Here is a 12,896-nt window from a genome sequence, read left to right as displayed (position 1 = left end):
GTACATGATTTGATTGGATATGAGTCCATATATTAATTAGGCTGAGATGAATCTCTTATGGACAGGTTTATCTTTATGCATATATTATAACATTTTGCAGCAGCTCTCATTTAGAAAATATAGCCTGCATTACATAAAAAAAATGTTTATCATGCATGAATTGGCATCATCCAGGTGGAGATATGTGTGTGTGTGTGTGTGTGTGTGTGTGTGTGTGTGTGTGTGTCTCCCATGTAAAAACTGCTTGAATTGTAGTGGCATATGGCATAACCAGAAGCCTACTGAAGGCGGGCTCTGTTACATGGATCTGTCTTCACTTCAAGGACAGATCCCCGATCTTCACTACACTAATAAAAGTGTTCATATTATTTTTAGATAATTCTCTCGGAGATGTAACTCTCGCTAAAGGGCAGCTCAAACACGCTTTTAGTAACAGGCCAAAGATAGTCTGCTTTAAACCAAGTCTCATAATTTTACATCATATATATTTCCTCTGACTGGCAACAAAAGATCACTGGAAGCATGAGTGCCTACAGAAGATGGTGGACACAGAAAATGCACAGAAATATCCAGTATAATGAAGCACCAAATACAATTTTGATGAAAAAGTATATTTTAATATTAATAAAATATATTATTTTTATAAAAAATAATAAATAAGAACATTTTGTTTTTAGGGATTTGGTGCTAAAGCATGCAGCGCATAAATGAAAGATCTAACCATTTGCACTCGCCCACAACCCTGTGACATCCTCAGACACCTTTGCCCTTCTTTACCTTCAATTTCACCAACCCTGGGAACCTGACATTATGTTTTAACCCCCTCATTACCTCAGTAAGGACGACAGGAGGCCTGCAGGATGATTGTTTCCCCCCGCATGCAGTCCTGCTGGCCCACAATGGAAATGAAAACATTTGCAAAGTTCATCACTAGTTGGAGGCAGCTAATGCAATTCCACACCAACAGCAAAGGATAAAATGTTTACAAAAGTGAAGCATAGCTATTGCAACTGCTGATTTTTACTGATTCACCTATGCTCACAGATGCAAATATATCCCAATCAAACCCATTTGTATTTGCATACAGTTGTGTGCATCGACATTTTTTTAATGTGGCATTCAAATCCACTCTCCTTCTGCACTGATAAGATTAGATAAGATAAGAGAAACAGCTTTAGTTGAATATCTGTTCAAATAGCCCTATATGATCATTGCCTCAGACTGTCTTACATATTAAGTCATTATGCTCCTTGACCAAGTCTTGTGATCGTGGATGTGTAACACAGCCGTTGAAGGCTTAACAACACACAAGAGGAACATTGTGCGTCCATTATTAAACTCATCAGCCATGTTGTTACCCAACATCTGCAGAGAGGGGTTCTGGGGGACACTGGAGGGGGGGATTAGCATGATGCTCCCATGGTCATGTGACCAAGATTGTCTCTAAAAAGCTCTTGTTTGAGAGAAGAAAAGGGGGTTTGTGGTGCGATTGATTTCTCCCCCAGCTGCAGGTTTAGTGGAGCATTGCATAAGCATCACATGGCTGAACTGGGCAGTGATCACATAGATAGGTTCAGGGTCCCAGACACAAGCCTGGTATCTCCCGGGGCCCAGGTCTTCTTCCCATTTTCATTCACAGAGCCCCTTGCGTACATTTTACACAATTCACTCTTTATCCTCTTCGTTTCCTGACACCCTAAATCAGGGATACTCAACTTGCTTTGCCCAGGGGCCACTTTTGCCTCATGTCAGGAGACCGGGCGCGTGTTGATTAACAAACAGTAATATTTCTCAGTTTATAATAAAAAAATTGCCTTTTTTATGTCCTCACTCATCTTTACCAAAAGGAAAATCCAGTCACAGCAGCCCGCGCAGGTCAGGGGCACGCTCAGTCTCAGAACAGTGTGCACAGTTTTCCTACAGTTTCCAGGTTGAACGACATGTTTCCTCTAAATAGTGTGAAACGATGTGCAACAGGTTTTGAGGTATGTTTTCTCTCGTTTCACCAGTGTGTCAGAGGTGTACCCAATCATCAGTATATAACCCAAATTTTGGTAGATTGTTACTTACTGTAGCCCACTTACATTTTTTGTTTTTATTTCACACTTGCTTTGTCCCATTTCAATAAAGCCCCTCTGAATTGAATTGAATGAAACCCTGCCTTAATTAAGAGCAGTGCGCCTGCGTAATGCAACAGGGTGGTCAACATACCAACATTTCTGTTTAAATAAACGTATTAAACGTAACGTACGATGTGATGGGGCTGAATGCAGCCCTGGTGCAATCAGGGGTGTTTCTAGGATTTCAGGACATTCCAGATCCCCCCTGGCACTTTTTTATAAGAAAACTCTAATTTGATATTTCTTTGCACTTTAGCACCTTATTTATATTCAAAGTACAAAAAAAGAAAATCCCATTGTGAATTCACTTATTTTTACTGTGCATTAAAAAATTTCAGCAGGCCACCTTGCAGGCTATTGTGGGCCCGATTTGGCCCACAGATTGTAAGCTGAGTATCACCACCCTAAATGCTTCTTAGGGCAGATTTATTAGGATATTCTGATTTCTCCTGCCAGTTTAATAGAGGAATAACACAACAGCGTTTCTGTTGGCAGTGAAATGGTACAAATGAAGGATGTGTATTTGTTCTGATTGCACAGTAATGCAAGAGAGTATTTCGTATAATAGAGCGTGCTTCAAGTTGACTGGTGCTAAAATCCTCTGCAGACCCTGAAATGTCATATTGAGGAAGTATGGAGACTGAAATGTATGTGAATCACAGTTTACACTCCCTTAAGTGTATATTCGTTTCAGCTACAGAGTCATATCATTCAATAAAAATACAATGACAGTTAATTACTGCAAAGCATAATAATTTTCCATATTGCTTTTAGGATAACATAGAGGCATATTGTAAATCAGCTACAAACTTAGTTCATACTTGAACAAACTTTAACTTTGCCACCTAACTTTGCCACCCCCACCCCGAGAAATCTAACAGTCACTAATGTGACCCTCAAGAGTACATGTCTGAGTCCCGAAAATGAACCCTGCAGAGTGTAACAGTGTCAACATCCTCCAATCATCCACCTCTCTGTAAACTGAATCAAGAAGGTACTGAGACGGGAGCCACCAGTGACTGATAAATGATCAATAGGGACTCAGACCTTACAGCACAGCAGGCCACAGCCCTAACTAAGAATGTGTGGCTTGGTTAAAAGCCTTATGTTGATACTTATCTACAGTAACAATAACAACAACAACAACAACAACAACAACAAGCATGCACTAAAGTCAGAGCATGTTAAAACGGTTTCTGATAACAAGCAACTTTTGAACAATCAGAATATTTCTTTGCTGTTATCTGATGTGATGCATGATTGGAAAGTCATAACTAAAGCACACAGCTGTCTGCCTCCATGCACTACTTTTTCTTTCCCTCGTAAGCGTCTCTCTCTCTCCTCTATGTCTCTTTGCTTGCTGCCATAAATCCAACTCCGCCATCATACCAACGAATCAGTTTATATGACATGTATATGCTTTTTACATGAAGCTTCCAATTAAAAATGTCCTCTGCGAGGCCTAAACCAGTTTTCCTGCTCGATGTGTGCTCCCCGATAGCAGAGCCCCCCTCTGTCATATTAATTTCACATCCCAATGGCCGATTGGGGTTCCAACATAAAAGTGATGAGCTGTATTTCAGTGGCCCCGGCTGAAGCGACTCCAAAAGATATGGGGGCCTTTTTATGGATCTTCAAATATGCAGTTATCACTCTGGCTGCCCACCTGACAGGCCTGCGACGTGTGCAAAAGATAAAAGTTTAACATTGTCAGATAATTGCAACAATGCTTAAGTGCGGAAAAGAGGAAACGGCAGCAGGGGACACAGTTAGTTCATCCAGCAACATATGAGCCAAAGACCTCAGTCTAACCCTTCAGGTAGAAAAGATAGGACCATGCACAGCTGATTTTTCCACCGCATGAAAAGTCTCTTTTAGCATAGTTTGTTCATAACTGATTTGCCAAACAAGTAGAACCCACAAAGCAAGTGTCAAAGTTTGAAAGATAAGATAAAGAGAGCATGTCACTACAAGCTCCGCAGGTCAGCCATACAGTGCCAGATCTAGCAGATTTGCAGCCCCACACAAACACACACACACACACACACACTTCGGACTTTCACCCAGAAGCCCACTGTTTGTTTCCCATGTTAAACCAAAAGTCAATAGAGTTATTTTAATTACAACGTACCAGGACGTGTAGCATCTTATGGCGATGACATATGTTACATGATGTATGTCAGATGACATTGCATGACATTAGTAACATCTGTACTTATTTTAAGCCAAGCCATGACATGTTTTACAAAACCTAACCACAGACCTTTTTGCTTAAAGTTAAGGAGATAAAGCTAAAAAGTGTTTACTGCACACTGTATGTTTATTTTTTAAAAGACTATGCATGTAACAAGCAGAAACTGTACATTTCCTCTGAAAACAGAAATGTATTTTGAAAAGATGCAGTGCTTGCAATGCAAGAATAAATTTACATTCTGCCCTGAACATCCAAAATTGATGCAATAGGGTACCTATCACATCATATTTAGATGCATAGGTCCAATGTCTAAGTAGCAGTATTTGATAAGTTGGGATGAAAACGCCACCACTGTCTTTGTATCATTTTTTAAAAATAAAAACAATAAAACAACAACAAAAACAATATTGTCGTTTTTTCCCTAAGTGGCGCCCTTGGTGGCTGCCTATTTCGCCTATAGGAAGATCCACCAATGCAGCCATAGTAGTAGTTGTCACATTTGATTAAACCACTAGATATGTACTAAGAATTATTTGCCAACAAAGATAGCGCTACCATAAGATGCATTCTAGATTGAGTAATTTATTGTTTTATTATTAATCTGTGCCTCCAGTGCATGCAAGCATCTTTTTCTACTTTGTTTTTTCATTGTTTAATTTTTTTTCTTCAGGAATTTAATATCTTTGTTGAAAATGAAGGTAAGCATGTTTCTGCATATGCCTTCACACATACAGTGCATGTGTGCCAGCGCAACACTTGCCCCTCTGACACAGATATTGCCAGAGATATAAGTTAATATTATTGTTTGTCTGATATGACCAGGGAGCCATGTTCCTCCAAGGAGGACATGACACATGGTTGAGGCCAGAGGATAGAATAATGTGTGGCAGAGTGAATGGCTGCACATGCTCATTAGTATCATTAATCACCGGGGACAGAGATGCCTAATGATAGTGAGAGGAGGGACTTCACTGAGGGAGGAGGGAAAGGATATGACAGAGATAAAGGATTCCTCAAGAATATTAACATTTGGAAAATATAAGTCGCGTTCAGATTCATTTAAATTTATCTATTTTGGGCGCCCCTGGGTCTGACAACATCGCAGGGATTGCTCGAAACAAAAGGAACAGTGTAATTAATACCAGGCTTAATTGTCACTCTAAATTGTCTTAGAATTCTAATTTAATGTGGTGTTCTCACTCAGTGTGAGCGAAAATTGGGCTGAGCCAGTTCCCTTGTGGAAATAAAAAAAAGCATCTCTGTGGGGATCAAATGGGTGTGTGACATTTTCTCACAGACGTTTGATTGTGAACTGAAGGCTTCCTTTTATTGGGCTGCGTGGCCGCTGATTGCCCACCGTAGCATGCGGCTAATGGGAGAAGCTGAGCCTTGAACCAGATCTCAGGGTGGAGAGTGTCGGGTGGAGCTCTGCCGCTCCTCTGCAGCCTGTTCTGTGGGAGCAAGAGGCCCTGAGCTTGGCCGTCCCTCTGCAGCAGCAGAGGCTCCGGGGATAGTCGTGCATGGCGAGGGCAGGCTGTTTGATCAGCACATATTTTTAATTGGCTCCGGGCACCCTGGAGTGTCAGCATTGCCACAGAGTAGACTCCTATTGCACCTTTCCTAATTAAAATCATTACAAATTCCAGGCGCATCATAAAGGATTAAATGAGACTTGTGTGTGTGTGTCTGTGTGTGTGTTTCCATTGGTGTGCCTGTGCATGGGTGCCTTGTCTCCTTGATAGCTACCATGTATAGCTTAATTGTTTTTCTTCTCAGTAATAGTAAATGAGGGAGGGCTGGCTGTAATCCTGGTCCACTAATCAAATTACATGAAAGAGAATCTCTGAATATGGAGGAATATGTTTATATATATGTCTTTTCAATTAAATATAAGTGCCAAAAACTTTTACATTTGGGAGTGTTTAACCTGCAGTTTTAGGTCTTTTATTGAATATTCACATCTGTCCTGCTGTGTGCTGTGGGTTTAATGGAGGCAGTTTGTCTTATTTGAAATAACTGATGTCAGGCAAACTGTGCAACTCCGTGGAGAATCATTTTGAAAGGCTTGAAAAAAAATGGTCTCAAGAAAACTTGCATGGAGTGGATGTTTTATTCATCACCTCTTTGATAGGAACAAAACTCTTTCCGTGTCTTAAATCAGATATATAGATGATGAAGATATTTTAGCGATCTTGCTGCTATACTGTGCATAAGAGGAGCTAGAGGAGGAGTGGCTTCAGCCTCCCTAAACAAAGGAGGCTTAAATCCCTTAAATATCTACCAGTGCCACTTTGCCCTGAGGGAGCATAGAAACAAGGGAGTGTTTCTTTGGTCTGATACTGGAAGCCTAGAGTTCATAAAGGCAAAATGCAAGCAATGACTATGGAAGGATTTTAAGAGCTGGCTCTGCTCAAAAACATGCGCCTCAAACCTTAACACACACCCTGAAAAACAGTAAAATCATATGGCATATGACAGAGAAAATTACTACAATTTATAAGGATAATAACCATGTCTGACCAAGTTTAAGATGAATATCTCAGTCATGAGCCATTATGAGAGCTTCTACAGCATTCAGGGTTCTACACTGTACATATGTATAGGGCACAAGCCTCAGAGTGAGAGCTGTAACCGATAGTTACGGCAATCCAGATTGATTATGTCTCTACTGGAACACAGTGGGACTTCTGTTCACATCAACAACCAATAAAACCACAGCAACTCATATAATAGTTAATGGACAGTATTGTCCAGCAGTGAATGGACATGTTATGGGTAGGCAGACACAACAATGGACAGCATACAGACGTCCCAGGGTCCACTGTAACTCTTGTGGTTACGGATGCGAGGGCTAAAGTAGTCGCAGACTGATTCGTGTAAACATAGGGAGAACTACGATGTTTTTGTCAAAATTGAAAAAGGAAAGTGGGACGCAGATGAATAATATCTAATATTACCATGCAAATTAAAGGAGCAGTTTCTTAAGATTTAGGGGGATTTAGTGGCATCTAGTGACGAGGATTATAAATTGCAACCAGCTGAAACTTCTGGTTAGAATTCAGTGTTCATTGCTCAGGAGGTTTAACTGGGAGTCAGATTATCTGCAGAGGACTCTTCCTCTTCAAAGCAAATGATACAGGTGATTTAAACCAGTAAAAGCACGGAACAAGGCAGTTTCATGTTACAAATCAGTGTTTCTTCAACACTGTTTAGTATGTCGCAGATAGGCTGATAGCCCAACAACTCCTAATATATGTGCAACTTTTTTCTTTGATAAATTAGGATTTAAAAGCCGAATTATCTGCAGAGGTCTTTTCCTTTCCAGGTACATTTGTTTTCTGATATTAACCTTTAAAAAACACAGGATAAAGCAGTTTTCCTTCAAAAAATCAGTGTATTTCCAACACTCTTGTAATGGGGCTTGCTTATTATGGTGGCTGACATGAAACTTGAATGGCCCTATCTAGAGTACTGTAGAAACATGGCGGTGCAACACCTCAAACTCTGTGGACAAGGACCTGCTCCCTATGTAGATACAGTCAGCTCATTCAAAGGTAACAAAAGTGCAACCATTCCTATTTTTGGCTAATTCTACACTAAATAACACAAAAAAAACCCAACATTCCATTTTTGAAAATTTCTCCCCCTTTAATCCCTCATACTGGACCTTTAAGTGTTTTAAAATCTATCTTTTATCCACTTAAGTTTCTTCAGTTTCTTTAGTTCCTCTGCAGTTCCTAAAACCAACGCAACAGGACTTATTTCAGAAAAAAAGCTGGTAATTTGCAGCCAATGTGGGGACTCAACTTTCTCGAAAAAATGCAACCACGTATTTTGGAGGGCGGTATTTGTGGAACATGATCGCTTGGTTCCTATTGACTCAAGAGGGACAGACGTGGCAGAGGGAAGAAAGTGAAAAATGGATCGGAAAGATGAGTGAGGGTGGGGTGTCTCCCCAACCATCGCCGCTTCCTGTCCGGAAAAGTCCATTCATCATTTTCACGTCTTCGTGTCATGGCTTTCTTTGGCAATAGCCAGAAGTGTGGCAATGATGACACAGAGGATTGATGAGGTGCAGGCGGGGGTGGCTGGCAGGGGTTTGGGGTGGAGATGGTCAAACCAGATGTGTTGTGAGGTGGGGCTGGGATGGACCATGAGGGGGGACCTGATGAAGGTCATGAAGTAACCCACTGCCCCCATTAACCTTATTTTCAGGCGCACATAAATGTAGGCCACATGCAGAGATTGGATTGTCAATACTGGTGTATAATAAAAAAAATATTCAAAAACACAACTTTCCACGTTATTACTCACCGGAATACATGAACAGTTTACTCACGATGTGAACACCACCTGCAAGAATTCATGACACATCAGTTGTTTCACAAAGTCATAAAGTATTCACATAATGTAAAAATTAAAATTAGGAAAAGCACCAGAAAAAGCACTTATTCATGCTTTTGCTGGGAAATACTTGAGAACATTGATGTCTCTCTTATGTCCGTAAATATGTAGCTTCAGCCTGCAGCTGGTTAGCTTAGCTTAGCACAAACACTGGAAACAGGGGGATAAGCTAGCCTGGCTCTGTCCAATAACAAACTAAGCATACCAGCTCCTCTAAAGCGAAACACACTATATCTTGCTAGTTTAATTCGTACAAATACAGAATCATAATAGTTACATATTGTGGTTTTACAGTTTTTATTCTTTGTGCTAAGCTACCAGGCTGCTGGCCTCATATTTATTTTACAGACACGACAGTGGCATTTGTTCTCAGCAAGAAAACAAATAATCACATCCCGAAATGTACAACTGCCCCACAAATAATGGCACATGTAGGTTACATTTAGGCAAGTAAAGTTATTGTGGTTAGGTTTAGGGAAAGAAACATGGTGAAGACGTACCATATAATGACTAAAAGTTAACAAGGTTCTAAAAACCAGTATCCTGGCTCCTGTGTTGGTCATTTATCCTCTGCCAATTTCTCTTGGTTAATGTTTTTTACTCTGTTTACTCAACTGTAGCACATGTTAACCTGAGTCTGTTAACTAACACCTTTCCCCCATAAACAACAACAGGTAGAAATTCTTGTAACTCTTTGACTGGATCTAAAGGGGCCAAATATACTAACTTAAAATATATAAATAAAATGATAGATCAAGTGCTTTTACTGATAAAAGGAATAACAATTACTGTGTGTAATAATAAAAATGCATTCTGTCTTTCCACAGTAGTCTGTAACGTATAAATTAGTGTGGTGGCTTAAAGGACCAGTGTGTAGGATTAAGGAGGATATACTGGCAGAGGTGAAATATGATATAACAAGTATGTATTCTTTAACGTACGATCACCTGAACTGAAGAATTGTTGGGTTCTCCTAATGTTAGAATGAGCTGTTTATATCTACATGGGGAGCCGGTCCTAGTTTTTGGAGATTGACATGTTGCACTACAATGTTTCTACAGTAGCCCAGAACAGTCAAATCAAACACTGGCTGTAGATTTGGCTATTTGCTTTTTTGCATTGGCCACCACAGTAAGACGCTCAACTACAATGATCAGAGCTGGAGTTACAGTGTTTGTAATGTGAAAGTGTTTTATTCAGTGTTTCTAGTGGTTTAAATGACCAAATCTGTTTGTTCTGGAGAGGAAGTGACCTTTGTGGATAGTTTAGCACCCAGTGGACACCTATAGATTGTCTGGATCTCAAGTTATTGGAGAAAAAAATCAGCATCAGCATCACATCATCAGCATGTGCTGGACTTGCCTCCCGCAGGGACATGCCAAAGTGCGTCGGGAATACATGGATTTTTATTCTGAAGCTGTTTTTTTTTTTTTATCAGTTGACATCACTTGTTGGTCAGTTTGTTTTGGAAAGGAAGAGACCTCTATGGTTACAAAGTGCATGAGAACAGTCTGATTTGCTGAAACTGTCATTCACAGAGAACTAAATGAGACAGATAATCTGTGGAAAATCAGAGCCGTAAAGTCTAACGCAGCTGACAATCGTGTCGATCAGCAGCACTGATCAAATATGAATCAAGATTCTGTTACTGCATTGTCTGTTTCTTGCCTCAAATGTTTCCAGAAACATATTTTAGTGTTTATTGGGCGGTGCTTGGTACTGCAATTGTTTCAATATTCTGTGTTTTCTCACTAACACACTGGCAATTTGAGTCCAAATCATGGCACCTCTTTGGAGCTCGGTTAGTTGTCAGTTGTCTATTATTGCTTTGAAAATTCAAAAGTGTTCAGAAATTTGCTGTTAATTAGTCTTCAAACTAATATTTCACTCAACTTCGCAGGGGGAATGTGAAAGTTGTTGAAAGAATTTATTTGCTTTGGTAACTTATCGATATTGTTACAATAATTTGCTAACTCCCTGTGATTTTGTGACCCAGCCCAGATGTCACACTGAACCCTGAGATCTTGTGGTAATTCTGCATTTTAAAGCTCGACTCGCCTCCTCTCTGCTGTACAGTCGATGAACGCTGGCAGGTCCACATTAGCAGGACACAGTGATACATGAATGGGTATTGCTGGACTCCCCCTTGTGGTAAAATATTACACAACTGGAAAGCAAAAAAAAAAAGACCTCAGTCTGCCAGACAGATAAGAATAAACGGAAATGTGAAGAGGTAACTGAACTCAAACTGAATTAAATTACAGCCAAGAGTAATATCAAAAGGTGTTCCCTCTCCCTCCTCTCCCTCTCACTTCACTGTGTAGCGTATCCCCTGCTGGCATAAGGCGTACTCCGAAGAGTGTGGTTCTCCCAACTCAGTAGCTGATCAGAACCAGGTGGGTAGGCCTCCATGTGCTTTCCATTTGTGCAGGATGTAAATGGATTCAATTAGATCCAAATGCACAACCTGTCAGCCAGGGGGAAGTGGCAGACTTTCAAAGGCCATTAGATTATGGACAGGATTTGGAATAAAAACTTCACTGGCCCAGGATTGTGCCATTAAATTGGTTGATGTGAAACTATTGAAGTGATTTGAGCTTGCATGCTGACTGTGCGCTTATTCATGTGGGTGCAAATCCTGTCGCACACACACCCTCCCAAATTATCATTAGCACCCCTCACCCTCCTCCCTTCTTTCTTTCTTTTTCCATCTCTCTCTCCCTCCTTCCATCACACACACATACGAATGCAAACACACAAGACATAAAAGCTGTAGTATATCCTCAGACATATTGCCAGTGGCCTCGCAAAAACTCGCCTGCATTACAAACAGTAGCTCTTACAGCTTTAAAGTCAAACGGCTCCATCAGTCATGGCTGTTAAGAAACCCAGCCATAAAAATTAAAGACTTCCAGCAAACTGACCAACTGTAACACGTCTCCTTTGTTTTGATTGGCTGGGATAATATGATGTCTACTGTTAACATTCGGTTTCACTCACCGGTCTCTCTAAACATGTAAAAAATATGGTGGAATTTAAACCTGTTGAAGGAAAAACACTGCAAAGTAGTCATTGATGTTTCCTCTAATCTGTGACGCTTTTTCACACTTTTGTTGAGGAAGCTTTGCAGAAATCTTTATTACTGGGCCAAAAAGATGTGTAAACTGCAAACCAGTTTTTCTTATCATGTGTCAGAGTGGAGAAGCAGCAGAGTTGAAAACAAAGGAGTAAATACAACTGCAATAGACTGAGAGAGGGTTCGGTTGACCTATGATTTTAATGCAGAGAGCCTTTACTCTACTGGCCTGATATAGAAGTGAATCAATGGGACATTTCTAAGCCATTATTATCAATCACCATTGCTTAAGACATCCTAATGAGCTCATTAGATAAGATGAACAGCAGATTGATTGCAAAATGGGGCAAGTAAAAAGTAAGATGTAGAGAAGTAGAAGGTGATGGAGGAGAAAGGAAATAGGTCTCATGGATCTCCAGAAAGAAGAATGGGAGAGTGGAATTAAATGAGTACGAGACAGGCCATGTGTCTTGGGCTGTATTTCAAATTTCAAATTCAAATTTTGGGCATCTTGTCAATCTATTTTGCCACCTGCACTCCCCCCTACAGCAGGCAACTCACCGTGCCCAGGGGCCATTTTTGCACAAAGACAGCAGGCCAGGAGCCACTTGATAAACAAACCTTAATAATATTTATCAGATAAAATGAATAAATAAGGCAGCCGGAGGCAGCAGCCTAGAACATGCAGGTCAGGTGTAGACAGGGACATTTCTAGGATTTGAGGATATTCAGGGCTCAGTCTGGACCTCAGTCAGGAGGTCTGAGGGATCCTTTACTAGCTCTTTTTTTTCTTGTTATATAAACAAGCTCTATTTCAATGCTTTTTGCACACTCTGGCACAGTATGTATATTCAAAGTACGAAAAATTTTACCACTGGCAAACAATTTATTTTTACTATGAATTAGAAAATGGTCAGCAGGCCACTATGCACCGTATTGTGGACTCGATTAGTCCTATTGCGTGCTCCAAGAATTAGTCCCAAAATTTAAAAAAAATAGTAAGCACTTTTGCATCTTGAAGTCAATCATTTTTTTGAATGGGTTTCTGAATAAATGCCTGAAATGAGGTCCGTGGTTAACACAAGCATAAGAGATTTTCACG

Source organism: Plectropomus leopardus, chromosome 17 (genome assembly GCF_008729295.1).
Source record: "Plectropomus leopardus isolate mb chromosome 17, YSFRI_Pleo_2.0, whole genome shotgun sequence".
Taxonomy (NCBI): domain Eukaryota; kingdom Metazoa; phylum Chordata; class Actinopteri; order Perciformes; family Serranidae; genus Plectropomus; species Plectropomus leopardus.
Note: the sequence above shows the minus strand (reverse complement) of the source record.